General features: G+C 44.5%; 1 protein-coding gene across 6 annotated transcripts in view; it reads right to left on the bottom strand.

The window, feature by feature from the left end:
• Nucleotides 1-7,500, bottom strand: part of EBF3 (EBF transcription factor 3) — a 121,735-nt gene that overhangs the window by 106,535 nt on the left and 7,700 nt on the right. The window lies entirely within an intron of this gene.

The following is a 7,500-nucleotide window of genomic DNA, read 5'->3' as shown; positions in this document are numbered from 1 at the left end:
TTAAAAAAAAAAAAAAAAAAAAAAGAAGAAAGAAAGAAAAGTAATCTCTAGAAGTATTGATGGCATAATTCACAGAGAGAAGGCACTGCCCAAGCCAGGACATCTTCCCAGATCTAAAATCCACCTCCAAAGGAAAGAATCAAAGTTTTGGTGGTGCATTTTCCTATCACTGACTTCCCTTCATCCCTGTGGAGCCCAGTGACCAGCAGACATCCAGCCATGACCACCCTGGGAAGTAGTGGGAGGCTGGAGCAGAGCTCTGGGATCGCTCCCTGAATCTCTTTGTACCTCCAGCTACTGAACTGTTAGTTTCCAGCAGGACAGCCTCACTGCAGTGCCCCTGATGGATCCCTCCATGGCTTAATAAGCCTGTTTGGATTAGCACAGGCAGCTCGCTGCCCACCAGCATCTCGTGAAGCACAGAAGAACTGCACAAACATAAAGAGGAAATCCTAATCAAATTTGGATTGGTAAAGAGCATTCCTGACAATCCACACAATACCAAGACCAATTCAATTTTATTGGTTGTTATTCAAAAGAAAGGGCACTCACATCTCTCCTTTGTGCATTAATAACCTCTCTTCAACGAGAAGATTGGGATTTTTTTTTGTCCAGATTGGGGTTTTTGATAGGGCTCCTTGTTTGCTTTACAACTAAACTGAAGGTTCTGTGCAGCCACGGGCCCAGGGAGCAAACCAAGTGTGTGGTGAAGATTTTCAGTGGTGAATTCACCTTTTAAATGAGAGCACCACACCCTCCATGCTGTCAAATTAACTTCTTCTCCTGCACATGTCGCAGGAAAATGAGCTTATCCCAGAAGCGTGGCTGGACCTTTGCTTTCTAATAACTCCTTCAGCTTCCAGGTTAATTTTTGTTCTGCTGTTCTTCCAACCTTTTTTTTTCCTTAGAAACTTTTACCAAGTGCAGCGGGAATTTGACATGGAAGCCCTTGTTTGTATTGCTACTTTCCCAAAGCCTCCTTAAACACTGCTGGAGGCTTAGGCCAGGTTTCTTTATTTCCTTTTCTATTTCTTTATCATTAAGGCCAAGGAGTTTTTGAGCGAGCAGGATCCCGCTAATCGCTTGCCCCAGCCCCCATGGCTTTGTTTCTGTCAAAATAGCTCCTTTCAGCGGCTGCAGAGCGAGCTGTCTGGGCAAATGAACTGCTCTTTCTCACCAGATGTGTAACCGTGTTTCGTCTTTCACGAGAGACAAGCTGGAGCCGACTCCTTCCGCTAGCTGGGCCTATGCTACATGTCTTACAACAACACAAATGTAAGCCCCTTCCTTTCCACACATGTTAAACTCATTTCCTAGTGAATTATTGGGAAAACACGGCGCTATCCTCGCCGCCGCGCGCGGATGCTGCAGTTCGCTCCCCGCGCCCCTGGCACGGGCGCCACGCCACCCTGGGCTCCGTGTCGTTTTGCTGGCTGTGAAACTTTTATTTTGCTCAAAGTACGACAGAATTTTTTAATCATTATTATTATTATTTATTAGGGTTCTTTTTTTTTTTTAGTTTGCCTCCAGCCCCGCCACCTGGAGATCTCCAAACCCTGTGGAACAAACACCTTCCCTTTCTCCCAAACAAACGCTGTTTACACTCTGGATATTTTCCATCTTGGAGAAATAAGGAGAGTTTGTTCAATAGCAAAATAAAACCTAGAACGGAGCCAGCTATGCTCTGGTAGAGCTGAGCTGATACACTGAGGAACCAGCAAGTTTTCCTCGGCTTAAAACATTAAAGAACCAAAACAGTTAACAGCAAACTCACATCTCGTAAAGCCCAGAGTGCCCCTCAGCCTGTAAAATTCCCCAGCTCCAGCTTCTTTTTTTTTTTTTTTTTTTTTTTTTTTTCTCAGTTACATCTTTATTTTAACAGGGCATTAATAATGCCAGTATAAGGTTGTGTTGTACAGGTTTGACCACAACCGTTTTTGCGAGATTTGCTGTTAAGATAAACAAGCCGGCGGAGCTGCTCGGCTGGCAGCGGGACCCGCGTGAATGGCTCTCATTTTCCTGAGCTCCGCCGGGGCTGCCAAGCGCAGGTTGAGCTCCCGCGTCCCCTTCCCCTCGCCCCGTGTGTCAATCACCCCCTGGCATCCCCGGTGACAATTTCCATCCTCCCAGCCTGGAATTTCCACCTCCTCCAGCCCGGCACAGCACTCCCTCCTCAGCCCTGCGAGTAACCCAACACCGGGGCTGCTCCTACCCCCGGCCCCCCGAAATCTCTCTGCGTTAGCAACGGAGCCTTATTAAACCCATTTCTACCACTTTGTGTTTCACAGGTTGTTTTTTTTAATTATCTGCTGTCTGAGAGTAATTATTTACTTCCTGGAAGCTCACGTACCAGAACTCCGAGTTTGAAAGATTTTTCCATAACCTAATCCAATTCATCAAAGGCATCCTAACAAAATTACAGGCTCTGGCAGTATCTTTGCTTTTCACCTGATAAGGCTGCAGCAGAAGCCCGGGATGGTTTGTATCAGGGTCCCTCCTGGAGTATAGTTTTTGACAGCTTTGCTTAAATCCCTTCCCCCGCTTTTCCTCTCTCACAAAAGCACGGGATTTTATTATTCCCTCCTCCTGCAGCCGTGCAATGCTTTGGGCTTCAAATAATCAAGCATTAGACAGGGAGGGAAGCGGTGCAGGAGTCTCACCCAGCACGTTTGGGATTTCCTGGGGAACAATGCTCTGGAAGCCGTCTCCCAGCGCATCCCAGCATCCCAGGTATTCCCAGGATTTCCTGGGCTGCGGGCTGTGCTCCGGTTAGGAGCAGGGATTACGGGGGAGCGATGTAAATGCTGTGACTCGGATGACCCGAGGGAAAGAAAGCCAAAGGGAGAAGGAAGCACATCCAAAGTCCTGGTTCTGGGGTGTGGGGGAGCTCGGAGGGGCTGAATTACAGAGATGGCTTTGATTTGCCATTTTTTGCTCTGTTTTTACGCACATTTGAAGCCCCGGCGTGTGCCGTGTCCTCGTTTGAACAGGTGAGAGGTGTTCATACCTGCACGCCTCAAGCCCCAGTCCAGCTGCCCCTGTCTGCAAACAGATCCCTCGCAGCTAAACCCATTAATCTACAATAAACCACCTTCTTAAGGAGGAAAAAAAAAATCAATGTCGGGTTCCTGATGGCAATTTTTTCCAGAACTGGTTACCCAGGAAAGTCGTAATTTTTTAATATACTCTGAACTTGGTAGCGCCAATAGGACGCTGAAAGCAAAAGAGCAGCTGAGCTATTTTAAGGTCTGTTCTTCCAGCAGTTTGGTGCACATCTTAAAGAAAAATAAGAATTTAAAAAAAAAAAAAAATGACACCAAACTGCTCTGTTTTCACTGCATTATGCAGATGAAATGACAAGTTGTCATTTAAGAAGTTAATAAACAGTCACCATTTTGCAGGTTATCCAAATGCTACTGAATAGAAAACCTTGGATCCCTAAATGATGTGTAATTAAAATTATTTTAAAAATCCTCCTTGACAGGCCAGGGCTTAGCCAAAATGTAAATGACATTAAAGAAGACAATGAATTTAATTTTATTTAATGTCCCTTTTTGCAGATCCTCATTTACATAGCATTTTTAACAAAAGCGTTGACCTTATAAATGCTGGCATTTGTACAGCTTCTGCAGAGTTGGATTTAATCATGCTTTCGCAAAGCCATAAGGGAAAAAGCTTTAAGTTCTCTGGTTGGATATGGAGTAGGAATAAAAACATTGGGACTGGTCAAATGTTTATCCTCCTTGCTTCTGAAAACAACCTGACAAGAAGATGTAAAGGTCTAGGGAATAACCCATTGCTGTTTGTAAGGCTTGGTAATAATCATACATAATCGTTTGGAAATATAGCTAATAAAAAATATAATGAGTGTTCAGCAAAATCGGCATTAGGCCCAAATTACATGATATTAATACTTGAACAGGTGCAGAAAGGCGCTTTAAATGAGGTAAATGAATAAAATGTCCCAGAGCACAACTGTGTGCACTGACAAAAAGTCAATCACATGAATAATTCAGCGGCCGGGACTGCCAGCAAAGGTCAGCGGCTCTCACCTTTGTGACGGGAAGTGAAAGGAAACGCTGCTGACGAAAAAAAAAAAACCCTCGCCCTCCAGCCACCGCCGCCACCCCGCCGAAGGTGTAAACTTGGAGTAGGGAGGAATTAAAGCGCTGCACCGGCGAGCCGGCAGTAAAAATAAATAAATAAATAAATAAATAAATAAATAAATAAATAAATATTATAATTAGGAAAAAAAAAAAAAAAAAAAAGAAAACACAACAGCTTGAACAGCCAAGTGGTTTAGGGAAAATAATCTGAAATTACAGCCAGGGAAAGGTTAAGGGGGGTGGCTACCAGCAATGTCAATTATCTCCCAAATCTGAGGTCAGGCAAAAGGTATTTTAAGAGCCTACGGGATTGAAATTTTGTAACAGCTGTTAAATATGACAAAACTTTTTATTCCCCCAAACTACAGCTATTCCAAACTCCGTATGAAAGAAATGGGATAAGCAGATGTCTGGCTTCCATACAGGAAAGTAGGACACACTTGGAATGATAAGTCTCCTAAACTCTACAGAATAATGCCAGATTTATTGGGGAGGGGGGTATTTACTGCCCACGGAGATGCCAGCGAGCAGTAGGGCTGTGATGGTGCCATCTGGAAACCCTCTGCCGAGCAGGCGCTGGCGATGCTCCGCCAGCGCTCCCGGCCCGGCCTCCGACCGCCACCGGCACCCGGCGGCACCAGTTGGAGCCCCGGCCCTCGGGGACACCCCCGGGAAGGCAGCGAGAAGCCAAGGGTCTGGCTCTGAGCAGGAATTTCCATCCCTCCCCAGTGAAATATCTGCTGGTGGCACGGAGGAATGGCTCTAGCCCAGAGTGTGGTTTTGGTTTAGCAGTTCCAGCGGCATCCTGTAATCATTTGCAGCCCTTGGAATGTATGGGTGAAATAGGAGAGATTTATCTGTTCATAGTTGTGATATGTAGACAATGGGTGTTCCTAATGAGGAACATCTGCTTTTGTGTTTTCCCAGAAAACATTATTCCACTATGAAAATGATACTCCCATCCTTTTCAGCAACACCGCAAAGAAAATATGGGCCTTTTCCTTTCTTTTATTTGCTTTTCTTTGGGTCAATCTAATTTCCCAGGGACACTTTTTCTGTGGCATCTTTTTACTGACTGCGCTGCAATTTACGGTGGGTTTGTTCTTTAACACGTGAGGTACTGTGCTGGAGGAGCGGCCCCGAAATGCCAGCAGATACTTAAATGTGTACAGTAATAAAAGCCTCCCCGCTCAGCCGTGCTCCGTGAGAAACATCCCGGCGACGTAAATAAAAATTCCCAGTGAATTAAAAGGTCGCGGAGGCTCCTGACACCAAAAACCGCTTCCAAGGCCTCGGGTTTGGCTTTTACATTTCCAGCCCACTGCAGGATTCAAACATAGAATCACACAAGTTTATTTAAAATATCAGCACTGCTAATGAATTATTACTCCTGGGGTGCATAAGGGGTTTTTTTCCTTCTGTTTTTTGGGTTTTTTTTTAATCCCAGCGCATAAACAATTCCGACTATCACGGAGTCTCCTAGTGTGGGCTGGAAGAAATGGGTGGCCATAGATCTCAATTCAGGATTGAATTATTGGTTCATATCCTGAGGACAAATATGCCTTATCTGGTCAAAAGCTGCTAAATGTATCCGAAGGACAAAAGGATCTAGCGAAGCATATTGGATATAATTCTTTTTTTTTTTTTTTTTCTTTTTAAGCCAACTACCCAAGCGACTCCACTTCCTATGGGAAACTGTAAATTGACCCCTAAATGTGATGGGGAAAGGTTGTTCCATGATGCTCAAGAGGGAAATGCAAGCCTGAAATCCAACCCTGACAACAAATTTAGGCACCAGACTCCGAGCACATGGGTCGAGCGAATGTAAATATCGGGGATTTCAAATCCACCTCGGTGGTTCCAGAGGTCCGGAACCCCTCCTCCAGAGCTTCCTCCCAGCCACACTTCCCTCCTAGGTTTGCTGCAATTTGCTGGGAGCAAACATCACATCCCACAGTCCTTCAAAAACCCGGCTGGAGAGGCCACTCCGGCCTCTGCCGAGCTCCAGACTCTCTGCCATGAGAAGTGACAACTCTCTTTAGGAGGCTAAAATCCATGCCATCCCCATAAAGCCCAAATCTTGAAAATTCCTAATGCAGAAGGTGATTAACATTGCCATAAAATTGTCCTATCTTTAAATTTAGAAGCACAGCAGATTTTTCATCAATAATTAAGATCACTAAAGCATTTATGCTAGGCATAAATGGAGTTTCAATCTTCCTTATTCAAATAAACATGATAAACCCATTAACCAAATGTTTTCTGATTTTTTTTTTTATCTCTTCTCATGCTGCTGGAATATCAAATGATCCCATAGTTCTGATAGTTTGGGGGAGGTATAAAAGCACTGGTGTTGGGTAGCTTAGCTCAGTTTTGCCAGGATAACCCTTCACACGACCGATACAAATTATCTCACAGCAGCTCCAGGATGTTATTATGGAAACATCATCAGAATCCCTAAAAAGGTGATGTTTCGCCACGTTCTGGCACGTGCAAGGACCACAAACATCAACTCCTCCTGCATTTTGCAGTGGACACTCCAGAGGCATGAAAGGCTCCACAGCTCTGAACCAGAGTCCGACCAAGCACAGAAAAGCAAAATATTATTCTAATTTTCATTCCTGGTTAATTTTCCTCGCATTCTGCTGCAGTCACACTTTAATGCAATTCACCATTTACATCTGCAAAAGTCACACATCTCTCCAAAAAGAACTCTGCACAATGAACATGCCCGTAATCCAATAATAAAAGCTGTAACACGCTGCCTTGCATTTACTACGCCGCCAAGATTCCTCCACTTCCAACTATTTTTTAGCCAATAAAGCAGAAATAAATCCAGCTCGCGAGGCAACAACCCAGCACGATATGATTTCCATAGCTAAAACACTAAAGACAAATATAATTATATTGATTTTTTTTTTGTACTTGGGCTTCTATAAAGTGGTGAACTTGTTCTCAATTGCCTGACACAATCCCAGAGTGATGGCAACAACTGGTCAGCCCTATTTGATTACTAATAAGAGAGATGTCCCTTCTGTCAGATACCTCACATTCCCCACTAAGCAAACAGCTATTTCAGCTAGTTAAACATTAGCATTGCTCTCCACTGGTGGTGCATATTTCTTTAGGCTTAACTCAGGGAGTTTTCCAGGTTTAATTTTTCAGGCACTGGACAGCAAAGTTCATGATCAAAAGATAACTTTGTCCTGCGAGCTACTGAAACACAAGCCTTCTTCAAACCAGCCTAACCCTCTTCTTCACAAAACCGGTGTCGGGTGAACACTTCTCCATTTATTGCTCCAAGGAACCCATTTCAGCAGCCAGGCTCAACCCAAAACCGCCTTTCGCTGCTGCTACCGCATCGTCCGCACAAAAACCCGGCTTTTTCCGCTGC

Source organism: Vidua macroura, chromosome 8 (genome assembly GCF_024509145.1).
Source record: "Vidua macroura isolate BioBank_ID:100142 chromosome 8, ASM2450914v1, whole genome shotgun sequence".
In the NCBI taxonomy this organism is placed as follows: domain Eukaryota; kingdom Metazoa; phylum Chordata; class Aves; order Passeriformes; family Viduidae; genus Vidua; species Vidua macroura.
This window is presented reverse-complemented; position numbering and strand designations above follow the sequence as displayed.